The sequence below is a fragment of the Melanerpes formicivorus genome, unplaced genomic scaffold (assembly GCF_026170545.1).
Source record: "Melanerpes formicivorus ecotype bairdi unplaced genomic scaffold, bMelFor1.0.p_v2 SCAF_11, whole genome shotgun sequence".
Taxonomy (NCBI): domain Eukaryota; kingdom Metazoa; phylum Chordata; class Aves; order Piciformes; family Picidae; genus Melanerpes; species Melanerpes formicivorus.
In genome coordinates this window covers 315,175-337,211 of record NW_027142363.1, presented here as the reverse complement: position 1 = coordinate 337,211, position 22,037 = coordinate 315,175, and positions in this window count along the sequence as shown.

The window sequence follows — 22,037 nt, the reverse complement described above, 5'->3', positions numbered from 1 at the left end:
GACTTGGACACAGAGACCCTACAGAGCTGAGGTCTGAGCAGAGTCCAGGGGCAGGACGCCCTCTCCTGCCCTGCTGCCCACACTGGTACCACAGAGATGCCCTGCAGCAGTGCCAGTCTCAGGAAGGTCTCCTTGTTGGCTTAGTTTTTATTTAACAGTCTGCTTAAGATATTTTTCCCCTACCCCCCATTAACATCTGACAGCAAAAGTAGCAGCTGCAGGGGTGGAACCTCCCTGCCTTCTGAAATAGCATCTAATTAACCAATTAGTCTCTGCGCTCCGCCTGGGTGTGCAGAGTGAGCACTCACTGGAGTGGAACACCCTTCAGAAGCACTTCTCTCCTCTGAGGAAATCATTGCTGCTGCCAGCTCCCCGCTTCCACAGCCTGCCTGCTACCACTTCCTAGGCAGCAGCTTTAGGCAGGACTCCTGAGCTGTTTCGTGGGGGAGTGCTCCTTTGTCAGTCCTGGGAGCCCTCTCCTACACCCCTGCAGCAGGGGAGTGCCCTTTGATGTCCCGCTTAAGGCTCCTCACATCTCTGCCCCACACCGTGCAGTGGCTCAGATCCCAGGGAGGTGTCTCCTGTCCATGTCCTCTCCACAGTGCTTTGTTTCCCCTGCTTCCCACACTCTGCAGCCCAGGAGGTGGATCTATTGCACATGGCAACCTCGTTCAGCTTCTCCTCTCCACAGGGAATGCTCTCCCACTCTGGCCATGCAGGCCAGCCCCTGAGCTGCAGTGTGTGCAGTGAGTGATGATGCAGATCCCCACTCATCCCCAGGGGGCAAGGGCTGCTCTCTTACCTAGACCTGAGACCATTCAGCAAGGCAAACAAGTGACAGCCTGAAGATGTGCTTTTGCCTCCTGCAAACAGAGGCAGTCTAGAGGCAGCCCCTCAGCTCAAGAAGGAGCTCAGGGAAGTGCTGGAGAGTCCATCCCAAGCCGCTGCAGGCAGTGGAACATCTCCTGTGAGCACAGGCTGAGGGAGCTGGGGCTTGGAGCTGGGAGCAGAGGAGCCTGAGGGCTGCCCTCAGTGCTGGGGATAAAGATGTGCAGGGCTGGAGCCAGGCTCTGCCCAGGGATGGCCAAGCACAGCACAAGAGGCACTGGGGGCAAGCTGGAGCAGAGGAGGTGCCAGGGGAACAGGAGGGAAAACTTTTTGCCTGTGAGGGTGGCAGAGGCCTGGAGCAGGCTGCCCAAAGAGGTTGTGGAGTCTCCTTGTGTGGAGGCATTGCAAAGCCAGCTGGATGTGTTCTGTGTGAGCTGCCCTAGGTGCTCCTGCTCTGGCAGGGGCTTGGGCTGGATGCTCTCTGGAGGTCCCCTCCAACCTTTACAGTCTTTGTGATCCTGTGGCAGTGCTCTCATTTCTCTGGAGGTGCTGCTGCAGCTGTCTAGAGCATTGCAAGCAGCAGAGAGGAAAACGCCCCAGGGAGCAGGAAGGACCTCACACTCCTGCTGTGTTTGTGTCACTTGTGTGCAGCCAAGTGCCGCTGGCTGCAGTGTGAAGGCTGCAAAGCTCCTCCACCAGTTCCTTCTGGCTCCACAACAGCCATAAAGGGAAGGAGAGAGGAGCTCTGCTGTGCTCTCCACCGCCTGCATGCCTCTGGGCTGACTCTTTCACCTCTGGAGCCCAAACCCATGAGGGGGAACTGTAGGCAGCCGAGTGGGGTCCGTGCCCCGCAGAGCTCCAAGCGCTGCAGTGTCTGGCTGGTTTCCCATGGCCCCATCCTGCCCGGCGCTCATTTTGCCATTAAGCTCCAGCCGTGGCCGTCCCGAGGCTGCTGTTGCCTCTGCAGCGCTGCTTTTGTGCGCTGGAGCAGACCACCTCCTTGCCCAGCTCGCAGCAGGCTCTGCAGCCTGGTGCCCCCCTCGGGCTCCCGTCGCAGCTATTCTGATGGGAGCAGGGGGAAGGGCGAGTTCTGGGCGGATCTTGTGCAAATGACTCCTGCTCTGGTTTTGATCACTCCAGCCAACTTTCCCTCTCAGATTCCCTCCTTCCTCTCACTAATGCATTATTGACTCACGTCTATGGGAGCACCCTGCCTGCTGGCTCCCCGGGCTGGCTCATTACCTGTATTTATTGCTGCGTTTCTCTGAAGCCATTTCATTAGAGTCTGCTTTATGGTTATGGCAGAAACTTACTGCCAGCACACAGAGCCCTTTCATGCTCATGGCAAGTGCAGGCTCTTTCTGCCTCTCACATTTTATTAATCTCTTCCAGTCATTAAAAAAAGAGGTAAAAAAGAATCAAAAGGGCGGTTCAGTTACTGCAGGAGTTTGCTTCTTTCCATTAAGAGCAAAATAAACCTAATTTCCTGCAGCTTTCTGCTGCCTGGCTGAAAGCTTTGGTGTGGATTGCTTTTTGGAGAGCTATTATGATTGCCCACAGGCAGAACAAGTTCAGCAGAGGATCAGCTGCTGGATCTCCAGTGGGGAGGAACTTCCAGCTCTTTGTTCGCAGCATTCTGTAGCTCCCCCAGAGGGGCTCCTGTTGCCTTAACCTCGTGAAAGGTAACCCCAGCAGAGGTAGTTTTCAAGTGCCACAAGCGTGAGGCATGAATGTGAAGGTTGTGAGGGGGTTGGGAAGCACCTTTGAAAGAGTCCAGAAGGAGAAAGAGGTGGTGGGGATGCTGCACTGGCTCAGAGAGACTCCTGCATCAGAGCCAGGACCAGGCAACCTCCCTGAAACAGACACCTCTGGCTAAAGCAGCTGCTGCCCGTGCTGCAGCTGGCACTGCCACGCTCCTTGCCCTGGCAGCCAGACCATCACAGCCATTTAGATGCCATGCTACAGGGCTCTGTTTGGGCTGGAGCGGGAAGGAAAGCTGCTGTGGGCTGGTGGGTGGCCAGCCCTTGGTGCAGTGGCACCTTCAGAAACCCCTCTGGGGGAGCCCCAGTTCTTTGATCCCATTACCAAACTCATCCCTGGTTCCCCCCCTCTTGCCCAGCAATTCCCACTTGCCCACTCACACCTCTCCTGTGTGCAGACTCCATCCACACTCAACCTTTCTCTCTAGCTTTGCCACCTTGCTCTTCTCCTCCCATGCTCCCGGTTCCAGCTTTGGTTTCCTCCCAAGCACTCTCTGATCTCTACCCAGCCTTTCTGCAGTCATTTTCACGCTCCTACCTCGCAAGCCGTGACCTTAACGTTGTGCTGCTGTTGTGCCATGCCTGGGAGACAGCAGAGAGGGCACAAGGAGCGCTGCCTGCTGCCCCCTCCTCCTCCTGTCCTGCTTCACCTCCGTACCGACGCCCACCGTGTGCGGGCCGCGGGCTCGCAGCGCGGATGAGCATCGCTAACCAAGGTGCTGAACATCAGAGCAAACAGCTCCGCTGCGAGCAGGATATTTTCTCAGAAGCCTCCAGCAGATGTAATTAACACCTTTCCACCTCCTCCCCCAGGCCTTAAAGTAAGAAAACTTTTCCACATTGTGAATGGGGAGGGCCAAAACTGAGCCTCTGCTCAACAAGACGCCGAGAAGGAAGCTCGCATTGCTGCTTCCAGTTGTTTTAAAGGACTGGTCTGCATTCAGCACTGCAGAGCAGGTCCGAGAGGTCCACCAGGCAGCCTGAGTTGATTAGGAGGTGTTTGGATGCGGTACAGATTCGTTGCATACTAAAGAACAGAGACTATTTATAGGCTCCTGGAGCAAGGGTGGAGGAAAACAGCAGTGCCTGAACCTGCTGCTGAAATGACTTCACTGTAGAGCTCATCTCATTCCAATTTAGAGTGCAATATTCCTTCAGATGTGATAATGGCTTGCAGATATTTTAACACCACCACTGTGAGACGACTGCATCAAACTGCCATTAACCACATTAGATGTTACAGTTCTTAAAAGGACTGTTAAAGGCAGGCTTTGTAAGTTTCATGAAAGCTAAAGTACTTCCAAGAATTATCAAGCCCTCTCCTGACAGCAGCTGCATTCAGAGCTGGAAGAGAAGGCTGTAAATGAGTCTAGGTTCAGCTCCTCTGCCACTCTGACCAGCAGCACTGCTTGAACAGAGCACATTTGCTCTGTCTGCAGCCACTGCAGTCCATAGGATGATGGAATGGCTCAGGCTGGAAGGGACCTCAGAGCTCATATGCTCCAACCTCCCCACCATGCCCAGGGACACCTCTCAGCCAGGCTCAGCTGCTCAGAGCCTCATCCAGCCTGGCCTTCAACACCCCCAGGCAGGAGGCAGCCACAGCCTCCCTGGGCAGCCTGTGCCAGACTCTCACCACCCTCACACTCAACAACTTCTTCGTCAGCTCCACTCTAAGCCTGCCCTGCCTCAGCTCCAAACCATTCCCCCTTGGCCTGGCTCATACACCCTCAACAAAAGTCTCTCTGCAGCCTTCCTGCAGGATGCCTTCAGCTCCTGGCAGGCAGCTCTGAGGAGCCCCTGGAGCCTTCTCCTCTGCAGGCTGCACAGCCCCAGCTCCCTCAGCCTGTGCTCACAGCAGAACTGGAGACAGGATTGGAGGTGGGGGTCTCACTCTGGGTTTTTCCCTAACACCACTTTGCTTCCATCACCTCTCATCACAAGTTCACCTCTAAGAGGAGGCTGACCATCTACCTTACACCCCCTCATCAGAGTGGGCTGTGAGGTCTTTTCTGAGGCTTTACTTCTCACAACTGAACAGACTGAGCCTTCTCAGCTCCTCCTTCTGTGTCCACAAACCAGAGAGGCCTTCAGCCCAGTTCAGCCAGTAGTACCTTGCCTTGGCACCTGCTGGCTTCCTCATCCCCATTCCTGACTCCCTCTCCAGTACCTGCTGCTGAGCAGCTTGCCCTGCTGCTCAGAGTGTGCAAAGCCAGGGCCCTGCTGATCAGAGTGGCTGTGGTTGCAGTGGAGATGAAGGCAGCTGGGGAATGAGGACAGCAGGACATATACAATGCAGGCAGGGAACCCAACCCTGTGCATCCAAACCCTTGAAGTCACTGCAGCTTTGGTATTAGTCCTGCTAATAAAGCATTAAATTAACCCCCCACCAACTATGAAACAGGCAGCAGTTCATAACCAGAGTCCCTTAGATCATTTTTGCTGAAATTCACACTTGTGTGGCATCAGGGAGGTTTGATGAGCCCTCATTATCAGCAATCTCTCTCTAACTCCATGCCTTTAAACCAACAAGGCAATGCTGGGAGCACTTTGCTCTCAGCCCTGAATCAGTTGTGTCTGAAGCTCTGGGGTGGCATCACATTGGTCATGCCTGCCAGACAAGAAGAGAACTGGTCAGGCATTCAAAGGCAAAGGTTCTAGATAGGCATGAAAGGGATTCCAGCCAAGCTGGACATTTGTACTTTGCCTGGAGTGTACATTCCCAGCTAGGAAGGGCTCAGGGGGCTGGAGACTGCTCAGAGAAGGACCAGAGGAGTTGGTCAAGACAAAGGCAAGAGGAGGTGAACTGTATCTGCCTTTCTCTGACCACTGAGCATCTCTATGTCCCTCTGCAGCCTTTCACAGAACCATAGAATCACTCAGGCTGGAAAAGACCTTTCAGACCACTGAGTCCAACCCCAACCCAGCTGCCATGGCCACTAAACCATGTCCTGAAGCACTACAGCTACACCTTCTTGAACACCACCAGGGATGGGGACTGCACCACCTCCCTGGGCAGCTTGTTCCAACTCCTCACCACTCTCTTACTCCAGAATTTTTTCTTCATGCCCAACCTAAGCCTCCCCTGGCACAGCTTCACCTCATTGCCTCTTGTCCCGTCTCTGGGTGCTTGGAGTGAGGCTGCCGTTGGTCTCCTCTCAGCTCAGTGGCTTCCTGCACTCACCTGCAGGATGAATTTGCCTAACACTTTCCATGTGAGTGGTCCTCCCAAGACCTGCTTCCTTCCTGTGTATTATAGACACAGGTTTTGGGCAGCTGGTGGCCTGTGCCTGGGTCTCAGCTGCAACCACAGCAGCCAAGAGGACCCCCTGGCCATCCTGGGAAGCTCTCTGTGGAGCAGCCTGACTCCTGCACTCCTATATAAGGCTGGTGAGCACAGCAGATCAATCTCACTGAGGAATGCCTGCTCTGCTTTCTAATCCATTGCCTCACTGTCACTGCAAGTCTGCTCAGCCATCCATTACCAGGCAAAGTCTCTGATTCTTCTGCACTGACAGTGTGTAATGGACATCCTTCATCCAGTTGAGTGCAGGAGCCAAGAGTAATTCCTGCCCAAGTTATTAGATGGCTCTGGATGGCCAATTCGTGATACATATTTCAGTCAATTTTCATCCTGCCAAGACAAATTAAACAAGGCACAAGTGTGGCACACTCCAAACAGGACCTTTCAGTGGGCTGCAGCCAGAGCAGGGTGGGCAGCAGGGCAGCAGAGGGGATTCGGACCCTGGGCTCTGCTCTGCTCAGACCTCACCTCCAATCCTGCCTCCAGCTCTGCTGTCCCCAGCAGGAGGAGGACACAGAGCTGCTGGAGAGAGTCCACAGGAGGCTACAAAGATGATCCCAGGGCTGGAGCAGCTCTGCTGTGAGCACAGGCTGAGGGAGCTGGGGCTGTGCAGCCTGCAGAGGAGAAGGCTCTAGGGGCACCTCAGAACTGCCTGCCAGGAGATGAAGGGATCCTGCAGGAAGGCTGCAGAGAGACTTTTGCTGAGGGTGTCTGAGCCAGGCCAAGGGGGAAGGGTTTGGAGCTGAGGCAGAGCAGGGTCAGAGTGGAGCTTAGCATCCTGACCCAGGTGCAGGACCTTGCACTTGGCCTTGTTGCACTCTCTGAGGATGGCTTGGGCTCACCTCTGCAGCCTGTCCAGGTCCCTCTGGATGGATCCCTTCCCACCAGTGTGTCAGCCACACTACACAGCTTGGTGCTTGCTGAGGGTGCCACTGCTGTGTGCCCCTAGTTGCTGCTGGCACTGTAAAGAGCTTGGTGTGTGCACACCAGCAGGCTTCTGCTTGCTCCTGCAGCTGGAGCTGCTGGTGTGGTGTACCTGTGAGTGGCACTGATTCGTTGTTTAATGCATTCTGCTTGCACCCAGCTGCTCACTGCCTGGAGCTGGCTGTGGTAATCCCAGGCACAAATACAGGCTGGGCAGTGACTGGCTGGAAAGCAGCCCTGAGGAGAGAGACTTGGGGGTGCTGGTGGACAAAAAGCTCAACATGAGCTCTCAGTGTGCACTTGCAGCCCGCAAAGCCAATCAGATCCTGGGCTGCATCAGGAGAAGTGTGGCTAGCAGGGTGAGGGAGGTGATCCTCCCCCTCTACTCAGCCCTGGTGAGACCCCACCTGGAGTACTGTGTCCAGTTCTGGAGCCCCTATGACAAGAGGGATCTGGAGGTGCTGGAAGGTGTCCAGAGAAGGGCCACAAGGATGATCAGAGGGCTGGAGCTCCTCTCCTATGAGGACAGACTGAAGGAGTTGGGGCTGTTCAGTCTGCAGAAGAGAAGGCTCCGAGGTGACCTAATTGTGGCCTTCCAGTATCTGAAGGGGGCTACAGGAAGGCTGGGGAGGGACTGCTCAGGATCTCAGGTAGTGATAGGACTAGGGGGAATGGAATGAAGCTGGAGGTGGGGAGATTCAGGCTGGAGGTGAGGAGGAAGTTCTTCACCATGAGAGTGGTGAAGTCCTGGAATGGGTTGTCCAGGGAGGTGGTTGGGGCCCTGTCCCTGGAGGTGTTTAAGGCCAGGCTGGCTGAGGCTGTGGCCAGGCTGATCTAGTGTGGGGTGTCCCTGCCCATTGCAGGGGGGTTGGAACTAGATGATTCTTGTGGTCCCTTCCAACCCTGACTGATAGTATGATACTATGATAAGTGACTGAGTGCAGCCAGGGCTCTCCCTGGGCCGTGCTGCCCCACCTTGGCATGCAGCCCCCCCGAGCAGCCAGCACAGACACCACAGCACTGCCTCCCAGCAAAGGCTCTGCACGTCCCCTGCTGCTCCTGGTGAGGCCATTCCTGAGGGCTCTGCTCTGCAGGAGCCAGTGCCCATTACCTGCCACACCAAATGAATGCTCTGCAGCGCTGCCCCTGAGAGCTGGGGAGCAGGGTACAGTGCATGAGGCTGCCTAATTGAGGGAGGGCAACTGGAGAACTGAGTGTGGACAAGAAGTCACTGGCAAAGGGACAGAACTCTTGCTTTGCTACTCTGTCCTCCTGGCACTCTCCCTGCTTTCTGGGGAGAAGAGGATCCCTTCATAGGATCCCCAGGAAAATCTGCTCTTATTTAGCTTCAGGAGTCAATCAGCCTGCACAGTGCCCCCCTGGCAGCCAAGGCACTGCAGAGGAGAGACCTTCCTGGCTGTTAACATGAACAGAAGTCCCTGACTTGCTTTCCATGCTTACACTTGTGAGGACCTGGGGGCAGCTGGGACAGTTCCATCTCTTCTTTGCACACCCCCTGAGCCAGCAAGGGGCTGAGACCTCTCCACCTGGACTCTCAGGGCAAAGCTAGAGCCTGGATTTTGTTTTCCACAGAGACACTGGGAAGCACCAAGTCTGGGGTGCAGCAGTGATGCAGCTCAGCCCTGCTGCAGCTGGCTGGACTGTGTCTGGCAGGGTCTGTCGGTGCCTCAGGACACTCTGAGCACCTCAGCAGATCACCCAGGAAAGAAGAGGTTCTCAATGGTAGCTGCTTTCAGTGACCCAGGAAAGGCAGGGCCCAGTGCATCACTCTTTAAATTGCTAAGGAAGGCAAACTCATCTTCAGTGCAGCTCAGCTCCTGGGAGCCTGTTCCCCACGCCTGAGGACATTTCCTGTCCTCAGCACTCCTGATGAGCAGCTGAGATTCGAAGGCTGTGCCCTTTCTAGTCAGCCACAGCCCTGGATTTATGGCTTCTACTGCAGAGGATGAATACAAGAAGGGAAGCAGGAGGAGGATTAATGGATCAGCCTGGCATTGCTCACCTGCATGCCCTCATTCACTCCCAGGTCACACACTCCCCTTCCTGGCATGCCTCTTAGCTCACTTGGAAAACACCTCCACTTCTCCTGCCCAGGCAGACCTGGAGGCCATTTCAGCTCACTCTGGGATGGATATTACTTTTCTTCTGCACTCCTTTTGTTCTGGCTTGTGTTCCATAAGTGGAGCTCACATCATTAATCTGATACCTTCTGAAGTCAGTCATCTAACCATGGAGTGGCTTGGGCTGGAAGGGAGCTCCAAAGGGCAGCCAGTCCAACCCCCTGCACTCAGCAGGGACATCCTCCACCAGAGCAGGTTGCTCACAGCCTTCTCCAGCCTCACCTTGAACAGTTCCAGGGGTGGTCTCTCAGCTCCCTCCCTGGGCAACCTGCTGCAGTGTTCCAGCAGCCTCCTGCTGCAGAACTTGTTCCTCACATCCAATCTCAATCTGCTCTGCTCTCATTTCAGACCATTGCCCCTGGTGCTGTCCCTGCCTTGGGAGCAGTCCCTCTGCAGCCTTCTTGTAGCCCCTTCAGGTCCTGCCCTGCCACTCTGAAATCTGCCCGGAGCCTTCTCTTCTTCGGTTCCAGGTTACACAGGCAAGGCCTGGATCCCTCTGCTTTTGTTGGGGCAGAGCTCAACGCTCATCTGTCCAAGTTCTGCTCCCAGGAGGTGAGAGCAGCTCCTCTGAGGCATTCTGACCACTGCCTAGCTAAGACCATGCCTGGCTGTGGCTACTGCCACTCTGCTGTCAGATCCACTGCTGAAATCCTTTTGTCCAAGGCTGAAACCCAGAGCACAGAGTAAAGTGAGCCCCAAGGGGTAAAGGTCATGAGGATGATTGCTGTGGTAGGATGAAATCCTAAGTGTCCCTGAGGCAGCATGATACTGGGCAGGTCTGCAGTGAGGACTTCTGCCCCAAACCCTGCCTGGGCAGGACTTCCCTTAGCAGCTGAGGGCTGCCTATGGTATGTGGTAAAATGATTAATGAGTTAATAAAAAATGCATCAGCTTTTCAGTTTGCATTACCCTCTGCTGCCTGGCCAGCATTAGCTAGTTCCTTTACACTGGCAGCAACAAAGCAACCTCTCTGATTTTCATCTCCATTCTGTGCCTCTGGTTTGGTGGAGAAACTGTGCTCCTAAATTATGTGCTGGGTGCAGCTGAGGCTGCTTGAACGCTGGAGAGAAGCAGAGCACTGGAGCCTCTGTCCTGCCCACAGCCCTGGTGTGCAGGGTTCATTCAGCCTTTCAGCAAACTGCCAAATCACAGACTCCTGGAATGGCTCAGGGGGAAAGGGACCTCAGAGCTCATCTACTCTCACCTTCCCACCATGGGCAGGGACAGTTCTTCCTCAGCTCCACTCTGACCCTGCTCTGCCTCAGCTCCAAGCCATTCCCCCTTGGCCTGTCTCAGACACCCTCAGCAAAAGTCTCTCTGCAGCCTTCCTTCAGGATCCCTTCAGTTCCTGGCAGGCAGCTCTGAGGTCCCCCTGGAGCCTTCTCCTCTGCAGGCTGAACACCCCCAGCCCCCTCAGCCTGTCCTCATCTATCCCTATCTCTATCTAATAGTATAGATCCTGCTTAAAATGAATTATAAAAGTGCCTCTGAGGCAGACAAATGCATTTGAAACCCAAAGCATTCCCTGATTCTATAACAGAGTCTTTACAAGGCAGCTGGGTGGCAAGAACAGAGGGAAAGAGCTCAGGAGCTGCTGAGTTGTTTGGTGCTCAGCTCTCTCACCCAGCAGAGGAGCACAGGGAACAATATTCCCCTCCTTCCCTATCCCTCAGATAACTTAGAACTAGAATTTGTGTCAAGAGAGACATTTTTCTCCCTGATGCATGACCCAGTCCATTGTTCTGCAGCCCCTGAGCTGCTGTCATCTGTTTAAAGCAAGAGGAAGCTCAAAGCTGTTCCTGCAGTGAAGAAAAGGGAGAGAAGGAGAGATGCAGTGAGGGCAGGAAGCAGCACAAAGATGACAAAGCCTTGAAGATTTCCTTCCTCTGTGATGCAGCTTTCAACACAACTGTCTGGAGTGCTCTGCTCTACAGGTCCTGGGTTAGCTCCCTGCCAGAGCACAGCCCTGGCTGCTTGGCACAGCAGTGCTGCCCCAAACACCAGCCCCAGTTTGCTGCTGCAATGAAGAGCTGGGCAGGGACTGCACATGTGAGCAGCTGTGGCAGGGAAGAGCGAGGAGTTAGCTGACTGCAAATAAAGCTTCTAAGCCTCCTTGTCTGCTCTTTAGCTGCTTGAAGCAGATCATTTCAGAGCAACAAGCAGCTGTGGAAGGAGAATGGCACCAGGCTGAAAGGCCTTCCCCTTGCCCTTGTACCAGCTGAAGATCCAGCAGTTGGCTTTAGCTGCTCTTCAGCTTTCAAGCACTTCACTGCTTGTTACCTCTTGGCCACAAGCCCAGAGTGAGCTGTAGGGAAATAAGTTCTTTTCCAGCCTTTATTTGCACAGAAGCTGCCAAGGAGCCTGGGTGGCTTTTGCTCTGGCTCAGGAGCAGCCAGAGCAGTGCTCACAGCACATCTTTCATGAAGTCATTAAGGTTCTGCGCCACCATCCAAAGTCCCTTTCCACAGACCTCCTGCCAAGGGCATTGCTGCAGCCAGGACAGAACATTTCAACAGAAAAAGTGAACTTCCATTGCAAACTAACCAAGGCAAAACCATAGCTAAGAACAAAACCCATCTGGCTGTACAGAACAGCACCTGAGTCAGGACAGGAGCAAGAGGGAGCTGTGAGGTTCTGCACTAAGCCTGGAGCCACCCCATTCAGGCTCTGGAAGCAGCAGACAGGCTTGCTCCAGCCCCTGCCGGGATGGCTGGCAGGAGCATTTCCTGCTGGCTCAGCAGGCACTGGGGAGATTTCAGCAACTGAGTGCTTAAATGATTATTGGCAGACTTGGCTTCCTTGGCTGTGGAAAGCAGATCGATTCCTTCACCTGCAAGGAGCTCCCAAAGAGAGCCACAGAAAGCTGTCATTGTGCTCAGAAGCATTCTGCAGGTGTCCTGCTGCTGATTCCTGCACACAGCCTGCTGCCCCGCACACCGCTGCCGCTCTTCCTCCTGAGCTCCTCCTCAGAGTGGGCCTCAGAGTGTGCTTTGAGCACACTCTGTGTGACAAAGGAGGCAGCTCTGGCATCACATCCTCTGGAACACAGACAGGTTTCTGCAGCAGAGCAAGTGAAGGGAAACACTCAAGCAGGCATAGGAGAGGTAGAAGCAGGGAATTAGAAGTGAGGGGAGATCTCCAGGCAGGGTTTGCTTTTCATTAGAAGGAACCATTTGGTTGGAACAAAGGCCTTCCAGGGAAACACAGCAGGCTTGGGCAGGAGCTTAATGTGTGCCTCAGCAGTGCTCTTGTGTCACAGCCAGACACAAATGCTTCTTCATCAGCACTGAAGTGCTTAGATTCGTAGAATCAACCAGGTTGGAAAAGGCCTCAGAGATCATTGAGTCCAACCTGCTTACTTCTGCATAGTTCATAGCTTCCTCCTGCAGCTGAAGACCCCCATTGACTGTCTCAGTACTACCCTCAGCAGCTGTATCCCAAAGCCTTTCCCAGCCTCCCAGCAGCTGACAGCCCATGGCTCAGGCTGTGCCTGAAGGAAGGCTCACAGCTGGGTGTGCACTGCTCTCCAAGACATCTGCATGCAGCTCATCACTCCAGCTTGATTTCTTCCCACAACCCAGGCTGCTCAGGGCCTCATCCAGCCTGGCCTTGAACACCCCCAGGGAGGAGGCAGCCACAGCCTCCCTGGGCAGCCTGTGCCAGAGTCTCAGCAGCCTGACTGGAAAGAATTTCCTCCTCATCTCCAGTCTCTATCTGCCCTCCTCAAGCTTCAATCCGCTCCCTCTCATCCTATCACTCCCAGCCCTTGTCAAAGGTCCTTCCCCAGCTTTCTTGCAGTGCCTTCAGGTACTGGGAGGCTGCTCTGAGGTCTCCCTGTAGCCTTTTCTTCTCCAGGCTGCAATTTTGTAGATGATAGTAAGAAAGGACCAACTGCTTCCACAGTGCCAAAGTGAAGGCAAATTTTCTTCCCCTGTCAGAACTGTTGAGGCACAACAGGGGGCAGAAAGGCTGGCACAGCCCATTCCCAGCCTCCCAGCTTCAGCCAAAAGTCCAGCGCCCCCCTGGGCCTTGGATCCTCCTCTGGACCACAAAGTCAGCAGAAAATCATAGAGCACTGTGCATCAGCCAGGTAATGCTGCTGAGAGGAGCACTGCCTGCTTCTGTCTCTGTTAGACACCACTTGAAAGTGCAAAGAAGACTCACAGGCTGATGGAGAGCTCACCTCGGTCCTGGGTCCTGACCTCCTCTCATGTCACTGGCAGTTTGGCACAGGAGATGTGAAGCAGCCTCAAGTAGGTCACAGCCTGCAGAGAGGGAAGCCTGCTAGTGCTGCTGCACACTCACACACCTGAGTGCTGAGCCAGGGCACCCTGGCACACCCAGCAGTCATCTCTTGCTTCTGAGTCCCTGGGAAGAAGCTGTTGTAGCTGCCTTGCTTGACAAAGCTCTGCCCAGCATCCCTTTGTAGGGAGAGACATAGGGAGAGAGGGCTCAGCCAGCTCTGCAGCACTGTGGCAGCTCAGGATCATCCTTAAAGGATCCTGGACTCCTTTGCACAGGTTTCAGGCTCTCAAACTTGATGCTGGGGTCTGACTGACAGCAGTCACAGCAGTAGACAGCAGAATGAAGCCCTTGGTTCTAGCCCACAGCACCACTGTGCTGTGCCCAGGGGCAAACAGATCTGCTGGCAGTGCTGGTGGCTGAGGTTCCAGGTTTGGGTTAATGCATTGCCCTGTACTGGGAGACTGTGCTCCAGGGTAATGAAGGCAGTTTGCTTTCTGTCCTGCTATCACTTCTGGAGCCAGAGCTGCATTCTGAGGGCATCCATTGCACCACTTTTATTCCATGGCTGTTGTGTTATCAGTGGAAAAAAATGACATTTGGAATGCCCTTGCTTGCACTGCTGATTTTCTTTCCTCTGAGGCATCAGCCTTAGCTGGACTGGATGTCTGCAACTGCACACTGAGAGCTAGCAGCCAGTGGGAAAGCAGGACCCCTGGTCAGGTGCAGGTGATCAATCCATCCAACAAACTGAACTGTTCATCCCTCTGCTCAAAAGGGGGTCAAGGACCTCAGTTAACTTGACCCAATCTGCTTGCAAAGCCTCCTTTACAAAGCCACTGTGAAAGCCTCCTCCACAAAGCTGCTGTGAAAGCCTCCTCCACTTGCAGGGGGGGGATGATGCTGCTCCAAATCAAACTGCAGGGCCACACTCCATGGCAGTGAGTCTGAAGGGATCTGTGTAACAGGAAACCTGCTGGCTGCTGTCTCAAGAGCGTCATGGGTTTGAAGCAGCAGCTACTAGGTGATGTTCAAGATGAGCATGCATCTGTTCTTTGCTCTGAGAAGCCTGCAGCCTGCTATAGATTACAGGGACTGTGAGGCAGTGGAACCAGAGGTGTTCAAGGCCAGGCTGGATGAGGCCTTGAGCAACGTGGGCTGGTGGGAGGTGTCCCTGCCCATGGCAGGGGCTTGGAACTGGTTGATCTCTAAAGTCCTTCCAATCCAACCCCTTCTGTGATTCTCTGAACTCCTAAGATGCATCAGTCCATTGGAGCAGGAGGTGGCAGGCAGTGCTCAGTCTGAATTTCCTCCTTTCCGACCCTGGCTGCCACGGGGAAATTCACAGAAGTTCCTCCTGGATCTGTTCCCAGGAACAAACTTCACTCTCTTTTTGTGTGCTGGTTCTGACACTTCTAAGCAGCCTACCCCAAGGCCACAAGGGTCTGCCCTGGTCTGCACTCCATGGCAGGTGCTGAGGTGCTCCTGCAGAACCTTGCTTTAGACCTTAACATTCCAAGGCAGTCTTTGGCAGCCAGGGGTTGTGCTGGCCTTTGGCACCAGCAGTGGTTTTCCATTGTGCTGCCTTGCACTTCCCAGAAGCAAGCACTGTGTACCACCGACTCCTGTCACTCCTGCAGCACCACAAGAGGCTCTGAATGCTCTCAGAGTATTGCTGCTGCTGAGGCAGGGTCGGGTGGGCAGCACTAACAATCCTCACCCAGAGGAAAATTGGCTCCCGCTGACATTTCTCTTGGCAGACAGCAAGAAGAGTTTCTTATTGACTCTTCCTCTAGTCACGTAGCTGCTCCATGCTTTGAGAAGGATGGAGTGAGAAAAGCCCTCTAAAATCAGCTTTTTGTTGCCTACAGGACAGGCCTGAGGTGCAGTGCTGAGAGCAAAGGGAGTTCCACATCTGCTGCAGGTTTTGCTGCGAGGCTGAGCCTCCCCTGGTCTCCCCCTGCACAGCTGCTCACAGCAGGCAGGGCAGCATGGGGAAAGCTGGACAGGAGCACAGACCACATCCCAGTGACAGCACAAGGAGCAGCAGGGACAAGCTGGAGCACAGGAGGTGCTGCCTCAACAGGAGGAGGCACTTCTGTATGGTGAGGGTGCTGGAGGTGTTTAGTGATGTTCTCTTGCTGCCTATTTTCTGACTCAGCTGCTGTCTGAGCCTTTAAACTTCATCAGTCTGTGCTGTTTACCCGGGAGGGCTGCGGGGCCCCAGGGAATTTGCAAGACCCTGTCAGTTTCAGAAGGAGGGGGAGAGTCTGATGGGGGTCCAGCTGACATCTGGGATTGTCACTAAGGTCTGAACAGCTTTAGAAATGGCTTAGAAACAGAGAATTTCTCCCAGCCCTCTGCCAAAGCTCCTGTCCACTACGGCAGCTTGGTTAAACACAGAATGAGCTCACTCCCTCTTCCCTCCATGTCACAGAGGAATTCCTCCCTATGGTTCCTTTCATGCTAGGAGCCTCCTGCAGACATCAATACAATATTGATCACAGTAGCTGTGGGAGTGTGGAAGGTAGGTTGCTCCCAGCCTTAAAGTGATGCAGGTGAGACACAAAGGATGCAGACTCCAGGCAGAAGTTCTTCCCTTGAGGTGAGGAAGGAACCTGAGACTCTGAGCTCCTATAACTCAGTACACCTCTGGTTCCCTTCACTGCAAGATGTCACCTAAAGGCTGGGGCAGACTCAGTGGGGGTCTAAAGGAGTGGCAGCTGCCCTCAGCCCTCTGACCATGCCCTGCTCTATCTGCTGCATCACGCCAGAGAGCAGGCTGTGGGCAGCTCCTCTGCTCCCCGTCCAGTGCTGCCTCTGCACCCACATGCAGATGGCAGAGGTGGGAAGTGCAGCGAGCTGGCAGAATCCAAAGCTTGCCCTAAGCACGGTGCCCTCTGCATAGGAAGTTGTGTGAGCAGCAATAAATCGAGGGGGTGGTGTTTGTGTTTGCTGTTGCTGAGAGACTGAGGCTTGTGGACAGGTTCCTAGCAAGACAAAGGCCCTTAATGATGCCTCTGCTCCTGAAGAGGCAACCCTGCCTCTGCCCTGCAGTTGTCATGGCAACGTTGGCTATAGAAAGAGACACACCAGAGAAAAGATCACCTGCTCTGTGCCCTGTATTGGGGGCAGCAATACATCCCTCCTGCAGCACATCTCTTGCTGTAGACAAAATGATGTTTCTGGAGGAGCAAGTGATGCTCCAGAGAGCTGCCTGCTGCAGGGGAACAGTCTGTGGTGCAAAAATGCTTCCAGAGGAATAAAACAGCTGACAGGAAGGCTAATTCCATTCATGGGTATCAGTGGACTCCCCAGGAGCCAGCAGTGCCCTCATGCAGCCCAGCAGGCAACTATGTGCTGGGCTGCAGCCCATGGGCTAAATCTTACAGGGGTCATGAAATCATGGAGTGCAAGGCTGACCAGGAGCACCTCACGGCTCACACTGCATGGCTGTCAAACACTCAGCAGAGAGGCAGCCCAGACAAGGGTGTGGAGAGTCAGTGGCTGCCTCCCCTCTGGTTCACCTCCCCTGTGACTCCCTGCATAGCCATCAGGTGTGCCCTCAGCTCTGTGCAGCAGGAGCACATCTTCATCTAGCAAGGAAGAGGGATCCTAACAACTCCATTCCCCTGGATTTGTCCATCTGGCACAGCTCTGCCACCAGACTCAGTTAAAGAGGGAATGGAGGAGCAGGATGCAACAGCTGCTCTGTGCTGGGGTTGATGTGCCTGGTCCCCCCTGCGCACAGAGGAGATTCTGTGGGAAACACCACAGTGGCAAATGGGAGCCTGGTCTCCCAGGCAGGAGAAATTATCTGTGGGGAGGGGGAAGCCCTCATCGGAATGTCCTGAGGACATGAAACAGCCCTCTGACTCTGCTAAGAAATGGCCTCCTGGACTCCAGTGGGCTTTGTTCTCATTACCTCTTGAATCTTTCATCTTCCCTTAGCTCTCTCGAAGTGAAAGCAGAGCCTGAAAGAAGCTTTTAAATCAAAGCGGCGCCCTTTCGCCTCGGCTCGGAGGAGCTGTGAGCAGCTGCTAAATCACTGCAGGCACTCTGATTAGTGCCGCCGAGGAAGGCAGAGCAGTTTGCTGCAGATCAGCCCAGCAATCATACTGGGCAATGGAATCCTCTTGTCTTCATCCATTTCCACACCTATTAATGCTTTGGTTTCATTGCTTCCGAGACATTCCGGGAGACAGAGGATGAAGAGGCGTCTCAGGCAGGTAGCTCTCCACGGTTCTTCAAGCGAACTGCAGCACAGTTTAGGGAGTTCAGCGACAGCAAACAACCCAGAGGTGCTGGAGTGCTGTGGCAGCCCTTGCAGGCTGCCTCTGGGCTCGTAGCCTCCATCTGCACACCTCGAGGTGAGGCTGGGGAAGGCTGTGAGCCGCCTGCTCTAGTGGAGGATGTGCCTGCTGAGCGCAGGGGGCTCTGGAGCTCCCTTCCAGCCCAAGCCATTCCCTGGTTCTGTGCATGTGTCATAGAATCAGTCAGGGTTGGAAGGGACCATAACGATCATCTAGTTCCAACCCCCCTGCCATGGGCAGGGGCACCCCACACTAGATCAGGCTGGACAGAGCCTCATCCAGCCTGGGCTTAAACACCTCCAGGGACAGGGCCCCAACCACCTCCCTGGACAACCCATTCCAGGGCTTCACCACTCTCATAGTGAAGAACCTCCTCCTCACCTCCAGCCTGAATCTCCCCACCTCCAGCTTCATTCCATTCCCCCTAGTCCTGTCACTACCTGAGATCCTGAGCAGTCCCTCCCCAGCCTTCCTGTAGCCCCCTTCAGATACTGGAAGGCCACAATTAGGTCACCTCGGAGCCTTCTCTTCTGCAGACTGAACAGCCCCAACTCCTTCAGTCTGTCCTCATAAGAGAGGTGCTCCAGCCCTCTGATCATCCTTGTGGCCCTTCTCTGGACATGCTCCAGCACCTCCAGATCCCTCTTGTCATAGGGGCTCCAGAACTGGACACAGTACTCCAGGTGGGGTCTCCCCAGGGCTGAGTAGAGGGGGAGGATCACCTCCCTTGCCCTGCTGGCCACACTTCTCCTGATGCAGCCCAGGATCTGATTGGCTTTGCGGGCTGCAAGTGCACACTGAGAGCTCCTGTTGAGCTTCTTGTCCACCAGCACCCCCAAGTCTCTCTCCTCAGGGCTGCTTTCCAGCCAGTCACTGCCCAGCCTGTATTTGTGCCTGGGATTGCCTCGACCCAGATGCAGAACCCTGCACTTGCTCTTATTGAACTTCATGAGGTTGGCCTGTGCCCACCTCTCCAGCCTGTCAAGGTCCCTCTGGATGGCCTCCCTTCCCTCCAGCATGTCTGCTGCACCACACAGCTTGGTGTCATCAGCAAACTTGCTGAGGGTGCACTCAATGCCACTGTCCATGTCCCCCACAAAGATGTTGAAGAAGACAGGTCCCAGGACTGATCCCTGAGGGACTCTGCTTGTCCCTGGCCTCCACTGGGACATGGAGCCATTGACAGCCACTCTTTGGGTGCGGCCATCAAGCCAGTTCCTTATCCATCTAGTGGTCACCCATCACACCCATGTGTCACCAGTTTGGAGACCAGGTTGAGCTTGACTCACCAGGTACACAGAGAGCATCCAGAAGGCAAAGTACTCCAGCTCAGTTATGAGACACTTGATCAAAACCAGCTCCTTTGTCATGGTCTGGGTATTTCCACACACTTAGAGATGTTTTGCCAACTGTCCAAGGAAAGATAATCCAAGTGATCCCCTAACCCCTGTCCTGGTTGCCTGCAGCCCCTCCTCACGCGGTGCAGCAGCACAGAGCTGCCACCTGCAGCCACGTGCAGCACACTGGTGCAGCCAGGAGTGGAGCAGCTGCTAACTGGGTGATGGATAAAGCACCCAATACCATTTTCTGCAGTTCCCTGTGCCTGGGGAGCTGGAGATGCACAAACCAGTAGGCCTTGCATTGGTAACAAACCTGCCAGCAGAGCAGGCAGCCTCAGGAGTGCTTCTCCTCTTGACTACATATGAATGTGCGTCTTTAGCTTTGCTACAGCACAGGAGTCCTGCAGCCAGCCACTGAGGTATTGCCTTGGTGACCCTGCACACAGGGCAAGAAAACCTCTCTGCACCTCCCTTTGGACCTTCCTGCAAGGCTCCAGCCTCCAACAAACACCAGCAGGCTTCTGGCAATGGGACTGAGGGAGAGTGGTTTGAAGCTGAGGCAGAGCAGGGTCAGACTGGAGCTGAGGAAGAAGTCCTTCAGCAGGAGGCTGCTGAGCCTCTGGCACAGGCTGCCCAGGGAGGCTGTGGCTGCCTCCTGCCTAGGGGTGTTTCAGGCCAGGCTGGGTGAGGCCCTGAGCAGCTGAGCCTGGCTGAGAGGTGTCCCTGGGCAGGTCCCTGGGGGGAGGTTGGAGGAGAGGAGCTCTGAGGTCCCTTCCAGCCTGAGCCATTCTGTGGCTCTGTGATCCTGTAGGAGGTAGGCACAGGTGGGCAGAGGCTGTTCCTCAGAAGCTGGGCACACTCCCAGCAGTGCTGCTCTCTGCCTCAGCTACCACTCTGGGGCTTTTCTGTTGTGCATCTCCTATTCATTCAAATGTTGAACGAAGGTTGAAAGTTCATTCTTGTCCTCCACATTAAGCTATTCCTTTTTGTCCAGGTCTATCAGAAGGCAGGAAAAGGCTGACTTGAAAACCTGGTGCCCTTGAGAAGGGAGAAGAATAGGCATTGTGCTGCTTTGGGCAGAGAGGGGAGGGATGGATTTCAGGGGGTGGAAAGAAGGCTGCAGATGACAAATGACAGGGAAGTAAAGAACACCTCTGCAGTGGTTTGGGGTTTTGCGCCAACAAAGAACAAGAGTTGGCAGCAGGGTTTTGCACAGCACAGATCTGCAGCAGATAAGGTCAGCAGTAACACAGAGTGGCTCCAGAGGTCAGCTCTGAATACATGGTGCTTAGTTCTACCATAACTTGAGCACAGTCCTCAGAGAGAAAATCCCTTTGTTTGAGTTGTGAATGAGGTTTTCTTGTGAGGATTTGAGCACAGCTTAAGGGAAAGGTCTGAAAGAGCAGAAGGCATGAGGAGAATGGCAAAAAGGAAGAAACAGAACCTTACCTTTGTCATGCTCAGCCATGCAGCACAGCAGGCAGCTGTGTGCTGCCCAGTAGGGCAGCAGAGGGGATTCGGGCCCTGGGCTCTGCTCTGCTCAGACCTCACCTCCAATCCTGCCTCCAGCTCTGCTGTCCCCAGCAGGAGAAGGACACAGAGCTGCTGGAGAGAGTCCACAGGAGGCCACAAAGATGATCCCAGGGCTGGAGCAGCTCTGCTGTGAGCACAGGCTGAGGGAGCTGGGGCTGTGCAGCCTGCAGAGGAGAAGGCTCCAGGGGCTCCTCAGAGCTGCCTGCCAGGAGATGAAGGGATCCTGCAGGAAGGCTGCAGAGAGACTTTTGCTGAGGGAGTCTGGAGCCAGGCCAAGGGGGAATGGTTTGGAGCTGAGGCAGGGCAGGCTTAGAGTGGAGCTGAGGAAGAAGTCGTTGAGTGTGAGGGTGGTGAGAGTCTGGCACAGGCTGCCCAGGGAGGCTGGGCTGGATGAGGCCTTGATCAGCTGAGTCCAGCTAAGAGATGCCCCTGGGCATGGTGGGGAGGTTGGAGCAGCTGAGCTCTGAGCTCCCTTCCAGCCTGAGCCAGTCTGGGGTTCTATGATAATAGCCCTGTGGAAAAACCTTCTGAGCCTCATAGCAGCCTGGCAGTAACAGCCTGGGACAGGGAATGGAAAGCTGCTCACATCAGCACTGCCTGCAGGTGAAGGAACCATAGGGAGCACATCAGCTCCTGAAGGACTGCCTTGGGCTCAGGCTTTGATGGGCAGGACAGAGCACAGTGCTGCAGCCTGCCCGGCACGGAGCCCTGCAGGCAGGGAGAGCTCTGCGCAGCTGCCACACAAGGTGGTGCTGCTGGGCTGGCACAGCCAGTGTCCTACTGCCCCCTTGCACAGACCTTCTGAGGGGAGGAAATCTCACCTGGGAGAGGCTTTAGGTTTTCATTTGCCATTTTCTGAGTGTTCCACCCTCCACACCCCAGCTGGTCAGGACAGAGCATCCTTGTGTCACAGAGGTGGAGCAAGCCTGGCTGTGGTCTCTCTGTGGCTCTTCAGGACTTCTGACTCTATCTGCAGCCATGTCCCACACACTTTTCACCCCATACAGCAAACACCACCCAGCTCTGGCAGCAGACTCTTAGTCAACAGGATCTAAGGACAGTTTTTTCCAAGTGAAGGCCACAGGAGCCTCCCAAAGGTCCAAATAACTTTCCCAAGGAAGTGAGGTGTGCATTCCTAGGTCAGTCACTCCTGAGTAAGTGAGGTGTACATTTCTAAGCCATCTAAGCACCTTTGGGTCTTGTATGCAGAAGCTCCAACTAAGCTGCTCAGAATCAAACCAGGAGACCCCTGGAGCCACTTCCGCCATGGGAACACTGAGGGGTTCTACTGGCATCAAATGTATTTGACACTTGTCAATAAGGACAGTTGAGATCACAGAATCAGAGCAGCACTCAGGCTGGAAAAGACCTGGAATGGTCAACTTGTGGCCCCAGTAGTGGTGGCACAGGGATGCCCAGTACCTCCTCAGTGCCACCAGGACTCACTTGCTGTACCACTGCCCTTGCTCCTAACCCTGCCTGCCGGTGATGAAGTTCCAGTCTGGTTCCCAGCAGCCGCAGCTCCAGGTCTGGGGACAGAACTGTTTTGCTCAGCTGTTCCTCAAGCCAGACCTTTCCTGTGGCAATTCCTGTGCTTCCCATCGGTGCCATCAGAGCTCTTGCATCACCCAGAGCAGCCTGGCTGAGTGCCC